This window comes from Scyliorhinus torazame, chromosome 9 (genome assembly GCF_047496885.1).
Source record: "Scyliorhinus torazame isolate Kashiwa2021f chromosome 9, sScyTor2.1, whole genome shotgun sequence".
Lineage (NCBI taxonomy): Eukaryota > Metazoa > Chordata > Chondrichthyes > Carcharhiniformes > Scyliorhinidae > Scyliorhinus > Scyliorhinus torazame.
In genome coordinates, this window is record NC_092715.1 from 240,176,383 (window position 1) to 240,203,995 (window position 27,613).

The following is a 27,613-nucleotide window of genomic DNA, read 5'->3' on the forward strand; positions in this document are numbered from 1 at the left end:
AGGTATCTGGGCAACAATCAAATTGCTTTCATTCTATAGCACTGTGTTGTGCCAATTGCATTTCAGCCACCATAACAAACCAAGGGGTGGCTATTGGGTGACAAGACCTCTTCTCTGATGACCATTACTCCAATGTGCAATCCATGCCCAGGTGCCAGCATGCAGCAAACAAGAGCCAAGCTGTCACATGACATGTCATCAAGCAGAACACTGAGGTGATTAAGCAGTGCTTCCACAGCCTGGAGCACTCTGAAGGAGCCGTCCCATACTCTTTAGAGTGTGTCTCACAATTTGTTGTGAGAGTATGCTGCACAACCTCAGCATCAAGATGGTGGCTCTTGCTACCAGGAAAACAGTGAGCACCAGAGGAGCGGGAGGAGGCAACCAGCACAGTCATTTTCTGGCCAACTTCGATCGGATTTATCCAGCTTTGGCACCAGTGATCACCACCCCATTTCTCCATTCATAAACAGTCCCACATCTTACCATCCCTCTGTCACTGACCATCTTCTCTTAGCCTCAATTCTGAAATAAAAACCAACCACCACAAAACAAATTTTTGAGTTTTATTTCATACGAAAGTCAACTAATCACCCTTGTCCATTCACTTTGTGCTGGTCTTCTCTGTACCTTTCCCTTTCCGAACTATTCTGTGTTAGCCCATGGAGGTGGTGGTGTAGTGGTATTTTCACTGGACTAGTTAACTAGAGACCTAGAGTAAGGTTCAAATCCCGCCACTACAGATGGTGAAATTTGAATTCAATTAAAATCTGGAATTTAAAGTCTAATGATCATCATGAACCGATTGTTGTAAAAACCCATCTGGTCCACTAACACCCTTGAGGGAAGGAAATCTACTGCCCTTACCCAGTCTGGCCTACAGGTGACTGCAGACTTACGGCAATGTGGTTGACTCTGAATTGCCCCCTCAAGGGCAATTAGGGACACCCATGCCCCATGAACGAATTTTAAAAAAAAGACTGCAGCATGACTGTTGGAGGCTGCTTCACATAATTGGGCAAAACTGTAGGTGACCTTGCAGGATGATCTCCAGAAACTCCAGGCTGAAACTGGGCTGGCTTCAGGTGACACCATCTCAGCAGCATTCTGGACCAGCTGACTGACAAGCAATATTGAGGGTACTAGGCAGAGTGACAGGATGGAAGAAAACATTGCAGAAATCTGAGAGAGGACAGCCTATGTTCCTCCCAAAGGGCAGTGTCTCAACAATCCCTGCAATATGTTGAAAGGCAGATTGCTGGAATGCTGTAAAGCCCTCCAAGCCCCTTTGAGCACTGCTACCCACAGCCATGTTGGCAGCAGTCTGAGCCTGCATAGCAATAAGCTTCACTCGCATGAATTCAGCCTGAGCTTCTGTCACAGCAGTTGGATGGCCTCTGTTTGTAGTGACATTGCATCACAGTTGGTAGGATCAACTGTGATGTGGTCCTGGCCAGTACTTCTTGGAAAGGATAAGCTCCAAGTGCTGTGCAAAATCATGTGCAAGGTGTGACAGTAACCTCAAGCTTTCTGACACGCCTGCAGATGCACCAGGGATTTCTGTGTGTCACCCATTCGTTTTTTCTGTATGCTGCTCCATCCTTTGGAATATATGTGCAAACCTGCCCTCTGATGAGCTGGTACCTACTCAATCATTTCCCCCTGTCCTGTCTGCAAACCACTGGTGCTCGGAGTCTCTCCATTGTGTTGATCCCAGAGCTACCCTCATACATGCAGTGTCAATAGTTAAGCTGGTGGCTGCAGGTGTGAGATCTAGTGATGCAGTTTCTTCATCATCAGTCTATCCTTCCTTGTATATCTTCCTAATCCCGCACCACTTTATGGCAGATTTGCAGTTCTTGAATATCTGAAAGGAACAAGGTAATGGGTAGAGTTGTGGAGAGGGGGAGATGAAGAAAGCGCAATATGCTTCCATGATCTGCAAATTGTAAGTCAGAAGAGATTGTGGGATGAGGGATGTGAGGGTTAAATATGAGAAACCTTTATCTCCGATGATTTTGAGTCTTGCCCTTGGCCACAGCCTCAGTCATTAGCGTTCAATTCATGGTGAGCATGTTTTTCCTGCGTTAGGACTGGAACATTCAGCCTGCCCCCCCCCCCTTGCCAGCTCAGTGCTGCTGTCGGTGGTTGTGTGCCACCTTGAACTGCAAGAGAGGGGGAAGTGTATCGGTGAGTGTTGTGCAATGTGTTCAGATGATGTGCTTGTGATGGAATAGCTTGCAATATGCACAAGCTGTGCGAGGTGGGTGTGAGACTTACAGCAGTGCTAAGTGTGTGAAGGTGATGTGAAGCTATCAATGTGAGGTCTGAGTCGTGATTGATGGAGATTGTTGGTGGTTGAGAGAAGTAGGGGTGGTAACTTGAACATTTGAAGATTTACTCACTGGCCTCGTCCATTCGTGCAAGGTCATTGAACTTCTCGTGGTACTGCATCCAGGCCTTCAGGGCCACACTGCTACGTGATTTGATGACTTTCTGTTCCCAATTTTTTTACACTGTCTGTTTGGAAGACCCCTTGTTGCCTGTTAATAAAAGGTTTCTCTCTTTTTTTCCACCCCCCTGCAATATTACCTGAAGAACGGAGCTAGAGAACCATGAAGCATGCTCCTCCCTATGCCGTGGCATTTCTGTGCCATTCCCAGTTCAAACTTACTTTTAGAATGACATCCACAACAGTCTCCAGTAAAATGAATCATCCCTTTAAGAGTTGCAGACTGAATTTAAGCAGTGCAGGCTAGCTTGAACTCATGCTGGTCACTCAGTTTTACATCCCTGCTTAGCTGTGCACCAGTCAACAGAGTGCTCACTGCTGGCTGCATGTAGATGAGCAGGCAACGCAAAGTTTGTGTGCTGCCTGCATAGGAATAGATGCAAATTAATTTTTGTTTTTTAAATTTAGAGTACCCAATTCATTTTTTTTCCAATTGAGGGGCAATTTAGCGTGGCCAATCCACCCAGCCTGCACATCTTTGGGTTGTGGGGGCGAAACCCACGCAAACATGGCGAGAATGTGCAAACTCCACACGGACAGCGACCCAGAGCCGAGATCGAACCTGGGACCTCGGCGCCGTGAGGCAGCAGAGCTAACCCACTGCACCAATGTGCTGCCCATAGATGCAAATTAATAATACATCGCGATCACTTAGTTCATTTTCAGGGGCGATCCAATTTTTCCTGCAAAATGTCTCTGATTTATATTTTGCGATATTAATTTTAGTTTAAAAAAAAAAAATCCAATTAATGGAAGTTTAGCGTGGCCAATCCACCTACCCACAATCTGAATGTAATATATTTTGATGCCAGCTCGTGTGAGTATATGGCATGAGCTTGGAGATATTTAGAAAACAGTATATTTTAAAACATTTTGCCTCCTTATTTTGCATCACAGACTTTAATTTATTCCAATAGTTAACTTCTACTCTGGTCAGCCTTAATGCAAGGCAGATGATAAATTTGATTTGAGTGTATCTCTGGTGTTCATTGGCCTTATCATTAGTACTCTAAACTATCTTAAAGGGATGTGAGCTGGTGCCAGTGTGGTTTATTTTGCCCGGAAAGAATACTGTGTTGTACCTCTTTATGCCGAAACAATAATTCATATGGTAGACTAAGTTTACATTTTGTTTTAAACTCATTGTCTATTTTTTCAATTGTTTGCAGGTCGTTATGGTTGAATTTCGCTTCGCCCTGAGGTACAGTTAAATCCATTTCAATTAAATAAATGTTAGAAGAAATGTAAAGCATGTTTAGCAGACAATGGTGAGCTTGTCTTACAAAGTAAAAGGAGTTTCTGAGCGTTTCTTTGTCTTCAATGAACCTGAATCCTGAGAATTGCACTGTATCGATTATTACTCCAAAACATTTTATTTTTTCTGGTTGCTGTAAATAGAGCGGATTTTCCTTTCCTTCCCCACATTTTGTTCAGAACTGTCCTTTTCCCCTCTCTTTTTGTTTCCTGTCCTGAAGATGCTGGCTTGCATAAGGGTTTGGCACTATAGCACCCTGTAAAAGGCTGATCTCCATTTATAAGTTTCAGTAGTGAGTGTCAGCAGGCTGTTTTGCTGGGCAGTGCATTAAAGCTTAGCCTGAAGTTAACCTTTCCAATAAGGATCATATGATCACCATTAAGAATGATAGCCTGGACTGATTTTACCCTCTCAAAGCTCAGGCCCTTCATGTGGGCTGAGATTGCTGACTCAGTGCAGACTATTGACAAGAAACCCCTTTGTGGTTTAAAAGGATCATTACCATAGTGTTGATGCATTTACCCATTAAACCAACAGGGGAGCTATGTAGTGAATTATTAACAATTATTTCCAATTTATTATAAACCGAGAACACAATTTTAAGATGGAAAATGCTTCATTAAGCAAATCAGAAATTAGCAGTTAATTTATCAGATAATTCGGAAAAAAAGACACTGTTGTATGTATATTGTAGCTGTGCATAAGATCACTTATATGGGGCAATTGTATATTACTACTTTTCTCCAAACTTAGAAGCGTTATCGGAAGAATTCCCAATTATGTGTTTTTTGTCCCTTATGTTGACTAATTAACCTCTGTTCGTGAGCATAACTTGTATTTATTTCCAAACTTTGAATATAAACCACACTGCATAAGACAGCTAACTAATTTAATATAGGTTGACCATCCCTTACCTGATATTCCGAAAACTGACAAATTCCAAAATCCACTCTTTTTTCGAGCACCGACATGATGTCACGAGTGGGAAATCCCAAACGCCTCCTGAGGGATGCGTAGTTCCCAACATAGAACATAGAACATAGAACAATACAGCGCAGTACAGGCCCTTCGGCCCACGATGTTGCACCGAAACAAAAAGCCATCTAACCTACACTATACCATTATCATCCATATGTTTATCCAATAAACTTTTAAATGCCCTCAATGTTGGCGAGTTCACTACTGTAGCAGGTAGGGCATTCCACGGCCTCACTACTCTTTGCGTAAAGAACCTACCTCTGACCTCTGTCCTATATCTATTACCCCTCAGTTTAAAGTTATGTCCCCTCGTGCCAGCCATTTCCATCCGTGGGAGAAGGCTCTCACTGTCCACCCTATCCAACCCCATGATCATTTTGTATGCAAAATGTGTTGCATATGCATAGTTTCCACATTTCTGCACATGCACAGTTCCCAATGTTCCACACATGCGTTGTTCCCAACGGGTGCCACACATGCACAGTTCCCAATACACACTTCCCATGCACAGTTCCCAACGCGTGGTGCACATACGCAGTTCCCAATGTTCTGCACATGCGCAGTTCCTAACGTGCGCCAAACATGTGCAGTATATTCAGAAATCCGAAAAGTTCGGCCCTAAGCATTTTGGATAAGGGATTTTCAACCTGTATAATCATTCTCACACAGTTTTAGATAGCTTGTGGAGTCCTGCTCTACATAAGCACGGTAGCATTGTGGATAGCACAATTGCTTCACAGCTCCAGGGTCCCAGGTTTGATTCCAGCTTGGGTCACTGTCTGTGCGGAGTCCGCACATCCTCCCCGTGTGTGCGTGGGTCTCCTCCGGGTGCTCCGGTTTCCTCCCACAATCCAAAGATGTGCAGGTTAGGTGGATTGGCCATGATAAATTGCCCTTAGTGTCAAAAATTGTCCTTAGTGTTGGGTGGGGGTTACTGGGTTATGGGGATAGGGTGGAGGTGTTCAACATGGGTAGTGTGCTCTTTCCAAGAGCCGATGCAGACTCGATGGGCCGAATGGCCTCCTTCTGCACTGTAAATTCTATGATAATCTATGATAATAGATTGAACTGAATGGAAAGAAATTAAAATACAAGTAAAATACTGTGGAGGCTGGAAATCTGAAAAGCGCTGGAAATGCTCAGCCGGTCAGGCAGCATTCTGTGGAGAGAGACAGAATTAATGTTTCATGTTGAATACGACTCTTCTCCTTCTGCTAAGTATTCAGCACATTGTGTTTTTAGTACAGCTAATGACCATGTTTGATTTGGGGAAAATGAGGGCTTCATAAAGGTTTACTTAAATCAAGACTTTGGGTATATCTAATTTCCATGGAAGTAAATCTGACTAGATCCATCTCGATGCATTAAATTGCCAAGGAATGTCATGTGTCTTCAAAGATCAACACAATCCCACCTCAGTTGTTGAAGGAAATATCTCTAGAATAGTTCCTAGCTACTGTAAATCTCTGCAGATGCATAACTCTATTGATCAGCACGAGATTAGAGTTATTTAATTGCGAGTGCCGATATTAGTCTGGTATTCTGTGATTCATGGCATGACAGCATTAATAGTATGTCTATGCACTATAGTTAATTATGCCCCTTTAGAATATATCCCCTCTGCTTTCTTGGATAGGCTGAACACCATTCTTATTATGGGTCTGGCACGATTCATCTGGATAATTTATAAGGATAAGAGCCTCACTTTCGAACAAACCACTGAAATCTTTGCTATTATACATTATAACCATGATTTATATAATAATTCACTCATTCTCGAGCCAAATTTAATGTTTCAATGTAGCATTTTTAATATAGCATTGACTTCACTTTGCACCGTCAAGCTCCATGACTAGCTTAGAGTGTAATAATCTTGTTATAGAACTCCGGTCCTTCTTAGTGTCTTCTTGAGAGTCCAAGTGCAATCATTAAAAGCTTGTGGACAGATTCAAAAAGCAATTCAAAATCCGAAAGAATGTTAGCTTTCATCTCAAGGGAGCCACAATACAAAGAGGGGAGGGAAGTTATGCTTCTGTAACCAAATGCATGACCACATTGCGTATACAAAGCAAATTAAATATTGTAAAATGGAATCTGAAATAGTACTGCAGGTACTATGCTTATACATATCAGGGCAAGGTATTGCTGTAATTCAGGAGTACATTTGATAGTTACAACATTTTAGTTATTAAATTCCTCAAGCAATTCTTTTTTAAATTATGGATTTGAAACTGATTCCGGAAGCAAAGTATCCTAATTGGATCTGTAGTTTTAATTCTTTTATACTCTGAGCAAAGGATCAGAGAGTCAGTTTCATTTTAAATATTCAATTTGATTTTTAAAAATCAATTAAAATGTATTTAATTTTGAACTAAAATTAGGTTTTCAGCAAAATTTCCAATCACCTTCATCTTTTTCAATAACATTTTAAATCCTATGATTCCCATTGTAGATCTAAATGTGTGTTAAAATATCTTTCCCAGGATATCCACATGCTATAATATTAATCTAATTGTGTGGATAAAATTGGATCAATTCTTAAGCTTAAATCAAATCAGAATTCGACCAGTTAAGGGAGGTTCAAAATCATGGGCGCGATTCTCTGCTCCCGCGCCGTTTCAGAGAATCGCCTGGGTCGCCAAATTTTCCCGTGACGCCGGTCCGACGCCCTCCCGCGATTCACGGAAGCGGCCAGATCGGCACAATCGCGTTTTGCACGGCGCGGTCCAGCGAATCGCCCGAGACAGCCAAAATGGCGATTCACCGGTACCCCCGCGATTCTCAGTGCCGGATGGGCCGAGCAGCCTGCCCAAAACGGCGGGTTCCCCCCGGCGCCGTCCACACCTGGTCGCTGCCAGCGGGAACAGTGCGGGAACGCTGGGGGGGGGGGGGCTGCGGGGGAGGGGGAGAGGGGATCCTGCACCGGGGGAGCCTCAAATGGGGTCTGGCCCGCGATCGGCGCCCACCGATCGTCGGGCCGGCCTCTCTGAAGGCAGACCTCCTTTCTTCCACAGCCCCGCAAGATCCGTCTGACATCTTCTTGTGGGGCGGACTCGGGGAAGACGGCAACCATGCATGCGCGGGTGACGCCAGTTATGCAGCACTGGCCGCGTCATGTATGTGGCGCCGGTGGCCTGGCGCGCGTAAATGATGCGGCGCCGCTCCTAGCCCATTTTCGGGCCCTGAATTGGTCGGAATAGGGGCCGTTTCGCGAGCACTCTGTCTCCATTTCAGAGAATTGCGCCCCATGTGTTTTTAAATGTTCGCTAAAATTCAATAGGAAAACATTCTGAGAATTTGCTACTTTTATTGAAAATCTTAGTTCCGAGAATCTCAATGGATGTTGTATTTGAGTGTACATGCTTGGGAAAAAAAATCACATTTCTCTCTACCGTTTGCGATCTTTTAGCCAATCGCATGTGGCCAGTGGTTTTGGCTCTATAAATGGTTTAGAGATGGGTAAAATCAGTCAAGATTTATAGGCCTGACCATAGTCAAGTTTATCTCTGAATATTGAATGAGGACTGGAATAGACATCAGCTGTGATTTCCACTCCCACATGATTAACAAGTCTGCCAACACTCACTGTCCAATATATATTTGTGCCAAGGGAACAATATGCTCCACGAGTCACTGCCTACAAGAGAGGAAGAGCAAGGGAGAAAATTTAGGGAAAATGTTTCACTTATTCTTGTTTACTCTGTTATACAATGTTAATAATGCGTGAATGATGTTGAGGTTGTTGTAATAGAAATTGATTGGCAGCAGTTGAAATTTAAAGTTTACCTCCCGAGAAAAAACAGAAGTTCTCAAACACCTGTTGGGGTAAAAGTCATTGGATTGTGTCATACTCGGGAGGGAAAAAGTATTTTATCTGTTGTCAAAGATTACTTTTTTAAAAAATATATATTTTATTAAAATTTTTCAAACAAAAATTTTTCCTGTTTTTACAACTCAACAAGGGATTATACATTAACTGGTAAATAACATTATTTAAATAATATAGTGAACTAACAACAAAAACTAAAAAGAAAAACAAATAGCAAAAACACAGAATAGTGCTCCCCCCCCCCCACTCCCGCCTCCCCCCCCATCCCCCCTGGGTTGCTGCTGCTGTCATTTCTATCTTTTCCTTATCGTTCCGCGAGATAGTCAAGGAACGGTTGCCACCGCCTGGAGAACCCCTGAGCCGATCCTCTCAACGCAAATTTTATTCGTTCCAATCTTATGAACCCTGCCATGTCGTTTATCCAGGCCTCCACGCCTGGGGGTTTCGCTTCCTTCCACATGAGTAGAATCCTACGCCGGACTACGAGGGACGCAAAGGCCAAAATATCGGCCTCTTTGCCTCCTGCATTCCCGGCTCTTCTGCTACCCCAAATATAGCTAACCCCCAGCCTGGCTTGACCCGGACCTTCACCACCTTTGAGATTACCCTTGCCACGCCCCCCCCAGAACTCATGCAGTGCCGGACACGACCAGAACATGTGTGTGTGGTTCGCCGAGCTTCCCGAGCACCTCCCACACCTGTCCTCCACCCCGAAAAACCTGCTCAGTCTTGCTCCCGTCATATGTGCTCTATGTAGGACCTTAAATTGAATCAGGCTAAGCCTGGCACACGAGGACAAGGAATTTACCCTACTTAGGGCGTCCGCCAATAGCCCCTCCTTGATCTCTTCCCCCAGCTCTTCTTCCCATTTTCCCTTCAGCATTTTCCCTCTATCATCGCCTCCCCCTCGTTTCGGACACTTTGCCCTCTCCAACCCATGCCCCCAAAATCACTCTATCTTGGATCCCCTGCGTCGGGAGCTGCGGAGATTCCCTCACCTGTTGCCTCGCAAATTCCCTCACTTGCATATACCAGAAGGCGTTCCCCGGGGGCAACTTATATTTTTCTTCTAGCGCTCCCAGACTTGCAAACGTCCCGTCTATAAACAGGTCTCTCAGCTTCCTAATTCCTGCTCGTTGCCAACACTGGAACCCCCCATCCAACCTCCCTGGGACAAACCTGTGGTTATTCCTTATCGGGGACCACACCGAGGCACCCGTCACTCCCCTGTGTCGCCTCCACTGCCCCCAGATCCTCAGGGTTGCCACCACCACTGGGTTTGTGGTGTACCTTTTCGGGGAGAACTGCAGCGGCGCCGTCACCAGCGCTTTTAGGCTCGTTCCCTTACAGGACGCCATCTCCAGCTTCTTCCACGCTGCTCCCTCTTCCTCCCTCATCCACTTTCCGACCATCGACACATTGGCGGCTCAATAGTACTCGCTCAAACTCGGCAGCGCCAGTCCCCCTCTGTCCCTACTGCGCTGCAGGAACCCCCTCTTTACTCTCGGGTTCTTTCCTGCCCACACAAAGCTCGTAATGCTCCTGTCTATTTTTTTTAAAAAGGCCTTTGTGATCAGAATGGGGAGGCACTGAAACACGAAAAGAAACCTCGGGAGAACCACCATTTTAACTGCCTGCACTTTGCCCGCCATCGACAGTGGCACCATATCCCACCTCTTAAAGTCCTCCTCCATCTGCTCCACCAGTTGCGTCAGGTTAAGTCTATGCAGGGTTCCCCAGTTCCTGGCCACCTGGATCCCCAGGTATCGGAAGTTCCTTTCCACTCTCCTCAGCGGCAGAGCATCTGTCCCCTTTCCCTGTTCCCCGGGGTGCATTACAAAAAGCTCGCTCTTCCCCATATTTAGTTTGTATCCCGAGAACTCTCCAAACTCCCTAAGTATCTGCATTGCTTCTGGCATCCCCTCTACCGGGTCCGCAACGTACTGCAGTAGATCATCTGCATAGAGCGACACTCGGTGTTCCCCTCCCCCTCTAAGCACCTCCCTCCATTTCTTAGAATCCCCGCCAGTGGTTCAATTGCCAATGCGAACAGTAACGGGGACAGTGGACACCATTGTCTTGTACCCCTATGTAGCCGAAAATACCCCGATCTTTGCCGGTTTGTGACTACGCTTGCCACCGGGGCCCCATATAAGAGTCTGACCCATCTAATAAACCCCTCACTGAACCCAAACCTCTTCAGCACCTCCCACAGGTAGTCCCACTCCACCCTATCGAATGCCTTCTCTGCATCCATCGCCGCCACTATCTCTGCCTCCCCCTCCTGTGGGGGCGTCATCATCACCCCCAGCAGCCTTTGTACATTAACATTCAGTTGTCTCCCCTTTACAAACCCTGTCTGATCGTCATGTACCACCCCTGGGACGCAATCCTCTATCCTTGTCGCCATCACCTTTGCCAGCAGTTTGGCATCTACATTTAGGAGTGAGATAGGCCTGTATGACCCGCATTGCAGCGGGTCTTTGTCTCGTTTCAGGATTAGCGATATCGTCGCCTCCGACATTGTCGGGGGTAGCATCCCCCTTTCCTTCGCCTCATTAAAGGTTCTCGCCAAGAGCGGGGCCAACAGATCCATATACTTCCTGTAGAATTCCACCGGAAACCCGTCTGGTCCCGGGGCCTTCCCTGCCTGCATGTTCCCCAGTCCTTTAATCACCTCATCCACCTCGATTGGCGCCCCTAGACCTGCCTCCTCCTGCCCCTTCACCTTCGGGAACCTTAGCTGGTCCAGAAAGTGTAACATTCCTTCTTTTCCCCCCACAGGGGTTGGGACTTATATAGCCTCTCATAAAAGGTCTTTAACACCTTGTTCACTTTCCCTGCTCTCTGCTCCATATTTCCCGTTTCGTCCCGAACTCCCCCGATCTCTCTCGCCGCCATCCTCTTCCGAAGTTGGTGGGCCAACTGCCGGCTCGCCTTTTCCCCATACTCATATTGCATCCCCTGAGCCTTCCTCCACTGTGCCTCTGCCTTTCCCGTGGTCAACAGGTCAAACTCCGTCTGTAGTCTTCGTCTTTCTCTGTATAGCCCTTCGTCTGGGGCTTCCGCATATTTTTTATCCACCCTCAAAATTTCCCCCACTAATCTCTCTCTTTCTTTGCCCTCTTGTTTCCCCTTGTGGGCTCTGATGGAGATCAGCTCTTCTCTAACCACCGCCTTCGGTGCTTCCCATACTACCCCCACCTGAACCTCCCCATCGTCGTTGACCTCCAGGTATCGCTCAATACACTCCCTCACCCTTCCGCAGACCCCCTCGTCCGCCAGTAGTCCCATATCTAGTTGCCAGAGTGGGTGCTGCTCCCTTTCCTCTCCTAGTTCCAAATCCACCCAATGCGGGGCGTGGTCTGAAACGGCTATGGCCGAGTACTCCGTTCCTGTCACTTTCGGGATCAGTGCCCTTCCCAAAATGAAAAAGTCTATCCGGGAGTATACCTTATGGACGTGGGAGAAGAAAGAGAACTCTTTAGCCATCGGCCTGGCGAATCTCCACGGATCCACTCCCCCCATTTGTTCCATAAATCCCTTAAGCACCTTGGCCGCTGCCGGCCTTCTCCCGGTCCTGGATCTGGATCGGTCTAGCCCTGAATCCAGCACTGTGTTAAAATCCCCCCCCCATTACCAAAGTTCCCACCTCCAGGTCCGGGATACGTCCCAGCATTCGCTTCATGAATCCCGCGTCATCCCAGTTCGGGGCATATACATTCACCAGCACAACCGCCTCTCCCTGCAGTCTGCCACTCACCATCACATATCTGCCCCCACTGTCCACCACTATATTCTTAGCCTCGAATGATACACGTTTCCCCACCAATATTGCCACCCCTCTGTTTTTCGCGTCCAACCCTGAGTGGAATACCTGTCCCACCCATCCTTTTCTTAGTCTAACCTGATCCGCCACCTTCAGGTGCGTCTCCTGGAGCATGACTACGTCCACCTTCAGTCTCTTTAAGTGCGCAAACACCCGTGCCCTCTTAATCGGCCCGTTTAAGCCTCTCACATTCCACGTGATCAGCCGGATTGGGGGGCCATTCACCCCCCCCCCTCGTCGACTAGCCATCCCCTTTTTTAGGCCATCTCCTCATCCAGGTCCCGTCAAAGATTACTTTTAACAACATTGGAACATCCACCCTGAGGTTTCTCTATCTCTCAGGGAAAGTTTGGAAACTTTGCAAAATAAACTTTCTTACATGGAACAGTGATTATATTACAAAAATACTTAATTGGCTGTAAAGCAATTTGTGATGTCCTCAGGTTATGAAAGGCACTAGACAAATGCACATTCTTCTTTCTTGAAACTTAAAGTAAGCCATTAACAATGTAGCTGGAGTAAAGCGGGCAATTTCAGCAGCTGCAAACTTATGAACAGAGGTCGCTTTATTTTATTTTCACAATTTTGTTGCAGTTAAAGCTGACAGCCACTTCAAGCAGGGGCTCAAACTTTCAGCCTCAAATGCCCTCCTGCTCATTTGCAATGAACTCAGCAACGAAGGATATGGAGGTTAACCCTGGGCTATCATAGAAATCATAGAATCCTTACAGTGCAGAAGGAAGCCATCGGTCCATCAAGTCTACACCGTCCCTTGGAAAGAGCAGCCTACTTAAGCTTAAGCCCAGGCCTCCACCCTATCCCCGTAACCCAGTACCCCACCTAACCTTTTTGGACACTGAGGGGCAATTTAGCATGGCCAATCCACCTGACTTGCACACTTGAAATGGGAGTACCCGGAGGAAACCCACGTAAACACTGGGAGAAAGTGCAAACTCCACACAGTCACACGAGGCCAGAATTGAACCCAGGTCCCTGGTGCTGTGAGGCAGCAGTGCTAACCACTGTGCCACCGTAAATGTTTTTTTCTTCAGGAAAAAAAGAATAGGCAGTATGTCACATAATGATGGCGGCATGGCTGCTCCATGGATAATTATCATAGACAGCACCAAGAATTGGGAATCATACAGATCTTTTAATGGAGAAAATCGTACAAGATGCGAGTTGGGAAGGAAACAGAAATCAGAATTGAAAGACAATGAGGTGAGCCATGGAGAAATTAGGGGAGGGTGTGATCAAAAACATGGATGAAAAATCAGTTTTGAGAAAATTTCCAAAGGCAGAGGTGAGTTTTAAAGAGTTGTAAGGACTTTCAGGGCAAGTTCGGGAGAGTAAGGTCAGGTTGAATCCTGGTTCTACCACAAGCATGGGACAAAAGAGTCAAAATTCCAGATTCCGAGTGCTGAAGGGTGCACAGCAGCATTTCTGTGATCAGATGCTGGCTGAATATAAGAGGACGTACTCTTTGGGTTGTCACCAGGAGCATAGATTCCCACATAAGTGCACAAAGTGCTTTGCCTCATTTTTTATGGCAGTAGATATTGGCATGTAGAACCACTAGAGAGGAGTGTCGAACTGTTGGTGTGGCAACACAATAAAATACCTTAATAAAGTCACAGAATCAGAGTGTAATTGGCAAATGAATTTCAAGAGAAGTGTAAAGTGGTATATTTTGGTAGGAAGAATAAAGAGGTCACATTCTCTTTGGAAAATACATATGTAAATGTGGTAGAGGAGCAGAGGGGGGAGCCGGATTGCTGCTGGAATGGCCAAGGGGGAGCTGGAGTTGGTAGAGGAGGTCAGGGCGGGGGTCTGCCGCTGTGGGGAACGGGTCGTGCGGAGGGGCGCGGGCACATGGCTGGCCTAGGAAGGGCTATGGCTAGTCGGCGGGGGAGGGGGTGAGTGGCCGCCTGATCCAGCTGATAACCTGCAATGTAAGGGGACTGAATGGGCCGGTCAAGCGGGCCCGGGTGTTCGCGCACCTGAAGGGGCTGAAGGCGGATGTGGCCATGCTTCAGGAGACGCACCTGAGGGTGGCGGATCAGGTAAGGTTGAGAAAGGGGTGGGTAGGGCAGGTGTTTCATTCGGGTTTGGATGCAAAAAATCGGGGGGTGGCGATCTTGGTGGGGAAGAGAGTGTCGTTCGAGACGTCGAGCATTGTGGCAGACAATGGCAGTAGGTATATGATGGTAAGTGGCAAGCTGCAGGGGGAGCGTGTGGTGTTGGTCAATGTATATGCCCCGAATTGGGACAATGCGGGGTTCATGAGGCGTATGCTGGGCCGGCTTCCGGATCTGGAGACAGGGGGCCTGATAATGGGGGGGGGGGGTTTCAACACGGTGCTGGACCCGGCACTGGATCGCTCTAGGTCTAGGACGGGCAGGAGGCCGGTGACGGCCAAGGTGCTGAGGGGGTTCATGGACCAGATGGGAGGGGTGGACCCATGTAGGTTTGCGAGGCTGGGGGCCAGGGAATTTTCATTCTTCTCCCATGTCCACAAGGCCTACTCCCGGATTGACTTTTTTGTCATGAGCAGGGCGCTGATTCCGAGGGTGGAGGATACGGAGTACTCGGCGATAGCCATTTCTGATCATGCTCTGCACTGGGTGGACCTCGAGTTGGGGGAGGAGATGGACCAGCGCCCGCTGTGGCGCCTAGAGGTGGGGTTGCTGGCGGATGAGGAGGTGAGCGGGCGGGTCCGGAGGTGTATAGAGAGGTACCTGGAGGCTGGTGACAATGGGGATGTGCAAGTAGGGGTGGTCTGGGAGGTGCTGAAGGTGGTGGTCAGAGGAGAACTGATCTCCATTAGGAGAGAGAGGGAGAGGTTGGTGGGGGAGATGGTGAGGGTGGATAGGAGATACGCAGAGGCCCCGGAGGAGGGATTGCTTAGGGAGCGGCGTAGCCTCCAGGCTGAGATTGATTTGTTGACCACCAGGAAGGCGCAGTGGAGGAAGGCGCAGGGGGCGGTATATGAATACGGAGAAAAGGCGAACCGGATGCTGGCGCACCAGCTTCGGAAGCGAGAGGCAGCTAGGGAGACCGGGGGAGTTAGGGATGGAGGAGGAGCACGGTGCGAAGTGCAGTGGGTATCAATGGGGTCTTCAGGGACTTCTACGAGGAACTGTATTGGTTTGAGCCACCACTGGAGGAGGGAGGGATGGGTCGCTTCCTGGACCGGCTGAGGTTTCCGAGGGTGGAGGAGGGGCAGGTGGCGGAGTTGGGGGCACCGGTTGGGTTGGGGGAGTTGGTCAAAGGGATAGGAAGCATGCAGGCGTGGAAGGCACTGGGGCCGGATGGGTTCCCGGTTGAATTTTACAACACGTATTCGGACCTGCTGGGCCCGCTGTTGGTAAGGACCTTCAACGAGGCAAGGGAAGTGGGGGGGCTCAGCCCCCGACGATGTCTAGAGCGCTGATTTCCCTGATCCTGAAGCGGGACAAGGATCCCCTACAGTGTGGGTCATATGGGCCGATCTCACTCTTAAATGTAGATGCAAAGTTGCTGGCAAAGATTTTGGCCATGAGGATAAAGGACTGTGTGCCGCAGGTCATACACGAGGATCAGACAGGGTTCGTGAAAGGGAGGCAGTTGAATACTAATGTACGGAGGCTTTTGAATGTTATAATGATGCCGGCGATGGAAGGGGAGGTGGAGATAGTGGCGGCGATGGTTGCGGAGAAGGCCTTTGATAGGGTGGAATGGGGGTACCTGTGGGAGGTGTTGAAAAGGTTTGGGTTCGGGGGAGGGGTTCGTCAGGTGGGTGAGGCTGCTATATGAGCCCCGGTGGCGAGTGTGGCCACGAACAGAAGGAGGTCAGAGTATTTCCGGCTACACCGGGGGACGAGGCAGGGGTGGTGTCCCCCCTGTTCTTTGCGCTGGCGATTGAACCCCTGGCCATGGTGTTGAGGGAGTTGAGGAACTGGAGGGGGCTGGGGTGCGGTGGAGCATCGGGTGTCGCTCTATGCAGATGATTTGCTGCTATATGTGGCGGACCCGGTGGGGGGAATGCCGGAGGTGATGAGGATCCTTAGGGAGTTTGGAGATTTCTCCGGGTACAAGCTTAATATGGGGAAGAGCGAGTTGTTCGTTATTCACCCAGGGGACCAGGAGAGGGGGGTTGGTGAGCTCCTGCTAAAAAGGGCGGAGAGGAGTTTCAGGTACCTGGGGGTCCAGGTGGCTAGGAGCTGGGGGGCCCTCCATAAGCTTAACTTCACGAGTCTGGTGGAGCAGATGGAGGAGGAGTTTAAGAGGTGGGACGTGCTGCGACTCTCCCTGGCGGGTAGGGTGCAGTCAGTTAAAATGACGGTGCTCCCGAGGTTTTTGTTCCTGTTCCAATGCCTCCCAATCCTGATCCCTAGGGCCTTCTTCAGGCGGGTTAACAGGAGCGTTATGGGGTTTGTGTGGGCGCAGAAGACCCCGAGGGTGAGAGGGGTGTTCCTGGAGCGGTGCAGGGATGGGGAGGTGGGGGGGGGAGTTGGCACTGCCTAACCTCTGTGGGCTGTTTAGCACAGGGCTAAATCGCTGGCTTTGAAAGCAGACCAAGGCAGGCCAGCAGCATGGTTGAATTCCCGTAACAGCCTCCCCAAACAGGCGCCGGAATGTGGCGACTAGGGGCTTTTCATAGTAACTTAATTGAAGCCTACTTGTGACAATAAGCGATTTTCATTTTTTCATTTTTATTATTGGGCCGCCAACGTGGCGATGGTGTGTAAGTTGGTGATGGAGGGGGATGAGGCGGCATGGAAGAGGCTGGAGATGGCGTCCTGTGTAGGCACGAGCCTGGAGGCGCTCGTGACGGCGCCGCTGCCACTTCCTCCAACGCGGTATACCACGGGCCCGGTGGTGGCGGCTACCCTCAAAATTTGGGGGCAATGGAGACATCACAGGGGACGATTTGGGGGAACCACCGCTTTGTCCCGGGGAAGATGGACGGAGGGTTCCTGAGCTGGCATAGGGTAGGTATTAGAAGGATGGGGGACCTGTTTGTGGACAGGAAGTTCGCGAGCATGGGTGAGCTGGAGGAGAGGTTCGGGCTCCCCCGGGGAACACCTTCAGATATATGCAGGTAAGGGCGTTTGTTCGGCGGCAGGTGGTGGAGTTCCCACTTTTGCCGCCACGCAGGGTCCAGGACAGGGTGCTGTCGGGGGTGTGGGTTGGAGAGGGGAGGATCTCGGCAACGTATCAGCTGATGCAGGAGGAGGAGGAGGCCTCAGTGGAGGAGCTAAAGGGTAAGTGGGAGGAGGAGTTGGGTGAGGAGATTGACGAAGGGACGCGGGCGGATGCCCTGGGGAGGGTGAACTCTTCCTCCTCTTGCGCGAGGCTCAGCCTCATACAATTTAAGGTGCTGCATAAGGCTCACATGACCGGGGCAAGGATAAGCCGGTTCTTTGGGGGCGAGGACAGGGGTCTTAGGTGCTCTGGGAGCCCAGCAAACCACACCCACATGATCTGGGGGTGCGCAGCGCTGGAGGACTTTTGGAAGGGTGTAGCGAGGATGGTGTAGAGGGTGGTAGGTGCCAGGGTCAAGCCGGGGTGGGGGCTCGCAATATTTGGGGTTGCAGAGGAGCCGGGAGTGCAGGAGGCGAAAGAGGCTGGTATTCTGGCCTTTGCGTCCCTGGTAGCCCGGCGAATGAGTCTTCTTCAGTGGAAGGATGCGAGGCCCCCAAGCGTGGAATCCTGGATCAGCGATATGGCGGGGTTTCTTAAATTGGAGAGGGTGAAATTTGGGGTTTGTTCTTTTCTATCTGTATTTTGTTGATGATATTTTGTGAAAATTTTGAATAAAAATTATTTTTTTTTAAAAAGATGAGGGAGACACAGCTACGGGGAGGCTCAAGTATAAAATAGAGCATTTGGGCCTACTGTAGGGCTCTTGACGCTATGCAGACTTATGTAAATCTCCGACACCCTATAGTCCAACCTAAACTTTGTTCTGATGATGGTTCTTTTTTCCACATGAAAAGCAATAGTGTTTCCACTTGGACCAATACCTTATGTTACTTGTTTGATACTTATTTGCAAAGTAGACTTTCTGATGTGTCAGATATCCCCCATGGTGGCTTGGAAATATCTGCCGCCAGATTCTCTGACATTGATTATAGACCAATTCATAGATAGTTAAGTCTTGCAACTCAATCCCACACTGACATTGTGTATTAAATAGAGATTTAAAAGGTGCAGTTATACATTATATAAAAGCTGACAAAAACTTTATCCTAACTCTGTGAGTGTTTGTGCTGAACTGATTCTGAAATATATATGGTGTGTAAGTTATACTATTCTGCGGTTAGATATACAAAGTAACTGTCTACTACATACTGTTTAGATGCCAAGGGCAATTGTTGATTATATTCTCTTTCCTGGTCATGTGCAAATTCTCTTTCTTTGTAGCTGAGAGAATGTGACTAATAGTTACCTAAATATAATGAAACCTGAAATAGAAAAGCCATTTAATTTAGCAAGTCTATTTCTTCCATATACCATGTATGTCCACCCTATGTACCATATCAAACCCATTTAACTTCTTGAGGCTATATTATCCCTTGGTTTGAATTCAATACTTTAGTTTAGTGGTTTGCGAAACAGTACGGATTCACAGACTAAAATAAAGTAAAACTTGCATCACTGGAGGCGGTTCAGAGAAGGTTCACTAGGATGGTCCCCGGTATGGAGGTAGTGTCTGATGAGCAATGGGTGAACAGGTTGGGACTCTACTCATTGGAATTTAGAAGAATGAGAGGGGATCTCATTGAAACACATAGGATTCTTAAGGGGCTTGGCAGGGTAAATGCTGAGAGCTTGTTTCCCCTCTTGGGAGAGTCCAGAACCAGAGGGCATGGTCTCAGAACAAAGGGGTGCCAAGTTAAGACTGAGATGAGGAGGAATTTCTTCTCTCAGAGGATTGTGAGCCTTTGGAACTACTTGCCACAAAGAGCTGTGGGGGCATAGTCTTTGAGTAGAATTAAGGCAGAAATAGACGGATTCTTGATCAGTAAGGGAACAGAATCATAGATTTTATAGTGCTGAGGAGGTCGTGGATAGCACGTTCAGTGAGTTGGTCACACCGCAGATCAGGATTGGTGAGGGAGACAGGGAATGGGTGACCAAAGGGCAGAGAAAGAGCAGGAAGGCAGTGCAGGTGTCCCCTGCAGTCATCTCCCTCCAAAACAGGTATACCATTTTGGATACTGTTGGGGGAGATGACTCACCAGGGGAAGAAGGTAGTAGCCAGGTTCATGGCACCGTGGCTGACTCTGCTGCACAGAAGGGCGGGAAAAAGACTGGCAGGGATATAGTCATTGGGGATTCAATCGTAAGGGGAGTAGACAGGCGTTTCTTTGGTCGAAAACGAGACTCCCGAATGGTATGTTGCCTCCCGGGTCCACGGGTCAGGGATGTCTCAGATCGGCTGCAGGACATACTGAAGGGGGAGGGTGAACAGCCAGTTGTCGTGGTGCATATAGGCACCAACGATATAGGTAAAAAACGGGATGAGGTCCTGCAATCAGAATTTAGGGAGTTAGGAGATAAGTTTAAAAAGTAGGACCTCAACGGTAGTAATCTCAGGATTGCTACCAGTGCCATGAGACAGTCAGAGTAGAAATTCAAGAATAGTCAGAATGAATACGTGGCTTGAGAGATGGTGCAGGAGGGAGGGGTTCAGATTTTTGGGAAATTGGAACTGGTTCTGGGGGCGGTGGGACCATTACAAATTGGATGGTCTACACCTGGGCAGGACTGGAACCAATGTCCTAGGGGGTGCTTTTGCTAACACTGTTGGGGAGGTTTTAAACTAATGTGGCAGGGGGATGGGAACCAGATTAAGAAGTTAGAGGTCAGTAAAGAGGCAGCAACTAAAGCCAGTGAGGTACTAGATAACAAACTCAATGTGACTAAGGGGAAGAGTAGACAGGGAAGAGATGATGAGCGCAAAGGGACAGGTGGTCTGAGGTGCATTTGTTTCAATGTGAGGAGTGTAGCAGGTAAGGCAGATGAATTTAGGGCTTGGATTAGTACCTGGGAATATGATGTTGGTATATTGGTATTACTGAGACTTGATTGAGGGAAGGGCAAGACTGGCAACTAAATATCCCAGGGAAGAGGCTTCAGGAGGGATAGAGAGGGAGGTAAAAGGGGTGGAGGAGTTGCATTACTAGTCAGAGATGATATCACAGCTGTGATTAAGGAGGGCACAATGGGGGATTCGAGCACTGAGGCAATATGGGTAGATCCAAGAAATAGGAAGGGTGCAGTAACATTGTTGGGACTTTACTACAGGCCTCCCAAAAGCGAGCGTGAAGTAGAGGTACAAATACGTAGACAGATTATAGAAAAATGTAGGAGCAATAGGGTGGTCGTGATGGGAGATTTTCACTTTCCCAACATTGAATGGGACTCATGTAGTGTTGGAGGTGTAGATGGAGCAGAATTTGTAAGGAGCATACAGGAGAGTTTTTTAGAGCAGTATGTAAATAGTCCAACTCGGGAATGGGCCATACTGGACCTGGTATTGGGGAATGATCCCGGCCAGGTGGTTGAAGTTTCAGTCGGTGATTACTTTGGGAATAGCGATCACAATTCCGTAAGTTTTAGAATACTCATGGACAAAGACAAGAGTGGTCCGAAAGGAAGAGTGCTAAATTGGGGAAAGGCCAAGTACAACAAAATTCGACAGGAGCTAGGGAATGTGGATTGGGAGCAGCTGTTTAAGGGTAAATCCACATTTGAAATGGGGAAATCTTTTAAGGAAAGGTTGATTAGAGTGCAGGACAGACATGTCCCTGTGAAAATGAGGGATAGAAATGGCAAGATTAGGGAACCATGGATGACGGGTGGAATTGTGAGACTAGCTAAGATGAAAAAGGACGCATACATAAGATCTAAACGACTTAAAACTGATGATGCTTTGGAAAAATATCGGGAAAGTAGGACAAATCTCAAACGCGCAATAAAGAGGGCTAAAAGGGGTCATGAAATATCTTTGGCTAACAGGGTTAAGGAAAATCCCAAAGCCTTTTATTTGTATATAAGGAGCAAGAGGGTAACTAGAGAAAGGATTGGCCCACTCAAAGACAAAAGAGGGAATTTATGCGTGGAGTCAGAGAAAATGGGTGAGATTCTTAATGAGTACTTTGCATCGGTATTCACATGACGGATGTTGAGGCTAGGGATGGATGCTTAAATACTCTAGGTCAAATCGGCATAAGGAAGGGGGAAGATTTGGGTATTCTAAAAGGCATTAAGGTGGACAAGTCCCCAGGTCCGGATGGGATCTATCCCAGGTTACTGAGGGAAGCGAGGGACGAAATAGCTGGGGCCTGAACAGATACCTTTGCAGCATCCTTGAGCACGGGTGAGGTCCCGGAGGATTGGAGAATTGTTAATGTTGTCCCTTTATTTAAGAAGGGTAGCAGGGATAATCCATGGAATTATAGACCTGTGAGCTTGACATCAGTGGTAGGCAAACTGTTGGAGAAGATACTGAGGGATAGAATCTATTCACATTTGGAAGAAAATAGACTTATCAGTGATAGGCAGCATGATTTTGTGCAGGGAAGGTCATGTCTTACAAACCTAATAGAATTCTTTGATGAAGTGACAAAGTTAATTGATGAGGGAAGTGCTGTAGATGTCAGAACATGGACTTCAGTAAGGCGTTTGATAAAATTTCCCATGGCAGGTTGATGGAAAAAGTGAAGTCGTATGGGGTTCAGTGTGTACTAGCTAGATGGATAAAGAACTGGCTGGGCAATAGGAAACAGGGAGTGTCTCAAAATGGAGAAAGGTGACTAGTGGTGTTCCACAGGGATCCGTGCTCGGACCACTGTTTTTTGTGATATACATAAATGATCTAGACAAAGGTATAGGTGGTCTGATTAGCAAGTTTGCAGATGATACGAAGATTGGTGGAGTTGCAGATAGCGAGGAGGACTGTCAGAGAATATAGCAAAATATAGATAGATTGGAGAGTTGGGCAGAGAAATGGCAGATGGAGTTCAATCCAGGCAAATGCAAGTTGATGCATTTTGGAAGATCTAATTCAAGAGCAGGCTATACGGTCAATGGAAGAGCCCTCGGGAAAATTGATGTACAGAGAGATCTGGGAGTTCAGGTCCATTCTACCCTAAAGGTGGCAACGCAGGTCGATAGAGTGGTCATGAAGACACACAGCATTCTTGCCTTCATCGGACGGGGTATTGAGTACAAGAATCGGCAGGTCATGTTACAGTTGTATAGGACTTTCGTTATGCCACATTTGGAACACTGCATGCAGTTCTGGTCACCACGTTTCCAGAAGGATGTGGATGCTTTAGAGAGGGTGCAGAGGAGGTTCACCAGGATGTTGCCTGGTATGGTGAGTGCTAGCTGTAAAGAAAGTTTGAGTAGATTCGGATTGTTTTCATTGGAAAGACGGAGGTTGAGGCGGGACCTGATTGAGGTCTACAAAATTATGAGAGGTATGGACAGGGTGGATAGCAACAAGCTTTTTCCAAGAGTGGGGGTGACAATTACAAGGGGTCACGATTTCAAGGTGAGAGGGGGAAGGTTTACGGGAGATGTGCGTGGAAAGTTTTTTACGCAGAGGGTGGTGGGTGCCTGGAATGCCTTGCCAGCGGAGGTGGCAGAGGCGGGCACGATAGCATCATTTAAGATGCATCTAGACAGATATATGAACGAGCGGGGAACAGAGGGAAGTAGATCTTTGGAAAATAGAAGACAGGTTTAGATAAAGGATCTGGATCGGCGCAGGCTGGGAGGGCCGAAGGGCCTGTTCCTGTGCTGTAATTTTCTTTGATGTTCTTTGTTGATGTTGAAGGCGGCCATTTCGCCCATCGAATCTGCACTGACCCAAGCGCCCCCTACTTAAGCCCATGCCTCCACCCTATCCCTGTGAAATGACCTAACCTTTTGGACACTAAGGGGTAATTCAGCCTGGCCAATCCACCTAGCCTGCGCATCTTTGGACTGTAGAAGGAAACCGGAGCACCCGGAGGTAATCCACGCAGACACGGGGAGAAAGTGCAAACTCCACACAGACGGTCACCCAAGGCCAGAATTAAATCTGGGCCCCTGGAGCTGTGAGGCAGCAGTGCTAACCACTGTGCTGCCGTGCCGCCCATATCAAGAGTTACGGGAAAAGAGCAGGAAAGTGGATGTGAGGAATATCGGATCAGCCATGATCCTATTAAATGGCAGAGCAGACTCGAAAGGCCAAATATCCGACTCCTGTTACTGTTTCTTATGGTCTTAAATAGCACCCTTCACAAACTCAAGATATGCCAAAGCATTTTACAGCTAATAAAGTACTTTTTCAAGTAAAGGCACTGTTGTTGTACTGTAGGAATTGCTGAAGCCAATTTGAACACAGCAAGCTCCGATAAACAGCATTGTGGTAATCGCCAGGTAGACGTTTTGTTTACTGATGCTAATTAAAAGAGACGCTGGTTTCTCTCACATAGCCAATTTACATGAAAAGAATGTTAATTTAACCATTGAAATGTGAAGTCGATCGTGATTTTGTTGCCCGTGGAATATTGTTGCATATCCTATTTGAAAATCACATTGAATTTGTCTTATTTGGATATATACACAACTGATCTATCGTTGGATCTTTGACAGGATAAACATTGTCGTGCTAATTTATTTTCAAACATGTGATGGAAGTAATGTTCTGTTGTTTTTTAAACAGGAAATGTATCTGCATTTTTTTAAATTATGGGATTCAATGGTCGGAATAATTTTATTTTAAGGTTCACGTTTCTTAAAATATCCTTTGTTTTGAAATCCGGGGTAGCCAAAGACACAATGTTATTTCACAACAACACTTATGTTGTTTCTGGAAAGGCAAAATGGCTAAATGAGCCCAGGTAGGTTTTTGACATATGTATGTGTCAACCAGAGTACAATCACCATGTAACTGTTTAACAAAGATTTGTTCAGAAATTCTTGAAAGGAATTTCTGCAAAAATTCAGGACATTTTGTTCTTCTGAAAACGTTTATGCACTGATACTGTTTTTAACAGTGTTTTTCTTGTAGAGCTATGTAACTTTGTTTTGGCTGAAATATAACTGTCCAGTAATGTGTTTGCCATTTTTTTTTTGACTGGAAAGAAGAACACAGGGGCAACACACATTACTGAATAACACAGCAAAAGAATAATTGTTCATTTTGTGGTGTGCTATCCTATTTATGGCCTGCAAAAGAATGCTTTACTTCATAAGAAACATAATCCACGTATAGAGAGTGAGCTTTTGCTATGAGCATGAAATAAATACATGGGATGAATGTCCAAATTGTAATAATACACAGTTCCCCTCCTTTTATATAACCTCTGAAGTTATTCATTTTTGAAAATGTCAAATAAAAAAGTCTTATATGCAATTGAGGAAATTCCCATACACAGAGAACATTGTAATTTGGATTGTTCGTAGAATCATAGAATCCTTACAGTGCAAAAGGAGGCCATTCGCCCCATTGTGTCTGTACTAACCTTCCGAAAGAACACCCTGGGCTGAATTCTCCACACCCCGACGCTGAAATCGCGGCCGGCATGGGGGCGGAGAATCCATTTTCCCGCAAGGAATCGGGACCGCCGCTGGTCCCCCGATTCTGCGGGCCCCAAAAAGCACCGCCTGGGACCTACCTGAGGTCATTGCCAGAGGCCCGCTCCGCCATTCTCCGCCCCCGACCAGCCGAAGTCCCGACGGCGTCCCCCTGGTCAGGGGCTGGCCGATCGGAGGGCGAGGGGCTTGCCATATAGGGGGCCGGTAAATGCTTGTGCAGGCAGACAGGGTCGAGCACACGGCCGATCGGGGGTGGGGGTTGGGGCCAGCTCCGCAGTCCGAGTCTGCCATGGAGCACGGCACGACCGCTGGAGGCTGCCGCCATGCCCATGCGCGGCCTCCGACCTGCAAGTGCGGGGGCCCGTATCTGCAGCAAAAGCTGCGAGATCTACTCTGGGTCCCTGCTAGCCCCCTGCAGGGCTAGAAATTCGTGTCCCTTTGATGTCAGTTTTTCTGGCGTGAAACTCTATTGTTTTGATGCCGTCGTGGGGACATAGTCCCAATAATGGAGAATCCAGCCCCTGACCTTTCACCCCTCCCCCCCCCCCCCCCCCCCACCCCCCACTGCCGTATCTCCAGCTAGCCTGCTTATCTTTGGATACTAAGCAGCAATTTGGCATGACTAATCCACCTAACTTGCACATCTTTGGACTGTGGGAGGAAACTGGAGCACCCGGAGGAAACCCACGCAGATACGGGGAGAACATACAAACTCCCCACAGACAGTCATTCTCTTCTTGGAATAAATGTGTTTGTGTAGTAATGCTACAGTTATCCTTGAAAGGAGTTCAACCTGTTAGACTTTGAACCCATGAGATCATTCGACATAGGAACAGAAGTAGGCCAATCGACCCATCAGGTCTGCATCGCAATTCAATGAGATCATGACTGATCTGATATGATAATCCTTAACTCCACTTTCCCACCTTATCCACATAGCCCTTGATTCCAGTATTGATTAAAAAGCTGTCCATCTCAACCTTGAACATACTTAATGGCCCAACGTCTACAGCACTGCGATAAAGAATTCCATAGATTCACCACCCTCTGAGAGACAAAGTTCCTCCTCTGCCTTACTCTGGTCATAGGCTCTCCCACAAGATCTCAGCCCATCTATCCTGCCATGACCCCTGAGAACCCTATACGTATCAATAGGTTGCCTTGCATTCTTCTAAACTCCAATGAATAACGGCTCAACTTATTCAATATCCTTCCATACCCGGGATAAACCTAGGGAACCTTATCTGGACTACCTCCAATGCCAATATATATTTCCTTAGATCAGCGATCAAAACTGTTCACAGTATTTCAGGTGTAGTCTTGTATAGTGTTATGGGCCAGGGTTTAGAGAACCTCAAAGTGTAGCATGGAGTTCACCTGACCCACAACTTTTAATAGATTGTGGTGTGGGGAGCACACGACCCACTCTACAGGTGTGGTACAGCAGAAATGGAAAAGTAATTTTAAAAGAAAAACAATGTTTATTCTATGAACTCAAGTTAACATTTTTGAAACATACAGTGAACATCTTAGCAACCATTAATTCAAATACAACCCCCAAAGAATACAACACTAAGTAATCCTTTACGCTTTCCTTTTAACATCCATAAGACTTAAAACACCTTTTTCCAGAAGCACATCAGGTTAAAGTCACTACTGTTATTTGTTTTAAATCACCAGGATCGATTAACAGTCTTTAGATTACAGAGAGAGATTCATAGATTTCATAGAATTTACAGTGCAGAAGGAGGCCATTCGGCCCATCGAGTCTGCACTGGCTCTTGGAAAGAGCACCCTACCCAAGGTCCACACCTCCACCCTATCCCCATAACCCAGTAACCCCACCCAACACTAAGGGCAATTTTGGACACTAAGGACAATTTATCATGGCCAAGCCACCTAACCTGCACATCTTTGGACTGTGGGAGGAAACCGGAGCACCCAGAGGAAACCCACGCACACACGGGGAGGATGTGCAGACTCCGCACAGACAGTGACCCAAGCCGGAATCGAACCTGGGACCCTGGATCTGTGAAGCAATTGTGCTATCCACAATGCTACTGTGCGGCCCATACACCTTCGGGCTGTGACTGCAGCTATCCAGCTCTGAAAATGAAACTAAAACACACCCTGCAGCAAAGAGCCTAAAACGAAAGTAAAAAGCTGACAGACAGCCCAGCTCCACCCACTCTCTGACATCACTGCAGTAATATATCCATTTCTTCAAGGTACTCTCACTACAGATACTTTTATACACACCCATTTATAAACACCCATTTCTTAAAGATACTCTCACATGACACCTCCCCCCAAGAAAAAAAAAACCATTAACTTCAAGATGGTTTCATTTTTCACCTTTTCACCATCCTTTAAGAAATGCACACAGTAAATATACTTTATCGCTTAAAAAAACAATACATGCAAACAGGTATAATAATACAGTCCATTTTTTTTGTTCTTCCTCCAACTGAAATCCTTCTCGATTGACAGTCTCTTTGAACAAGATGGTCTCTGCACGGTCCATCCTTTTCTCTACGCCTCTGCATTTCTCTTTAAAGTCAGATACTTTAGTTCAATCTGATCACAGAGTCGCTTGTAATTCTCCAACACAGGAGCGTTGGTTATCAT

General features: G+C 47.3%; 1 protein-coding gene across 24 annotated transcripts in view; it reads left to right on the forward strand.

Annotated features, from left to right (window-relative positions):
• LOC140429768 (receptor-type tyrosine-protein phosphatase delta-like) overlaps window positions 1-27,613 on the forward strand; it is a 3,491,723-nt gene that overhangs the window by 2,577,169 nt on the left and 886,941 nt on the right. For all 24 annotated transcript variants that reach the window (XM_072517184.1, XM_072517188.1, XM_072517191.1 and 21 more), the window contains exon 7: window positions 3,682-3,713. The gene's annotated coding sequence lies outside the window, so the exon portion shown is untranslated. The remainder of the gene's footprint in view (window positions 1-3,681; window positions 3,714-27,613) is intronic.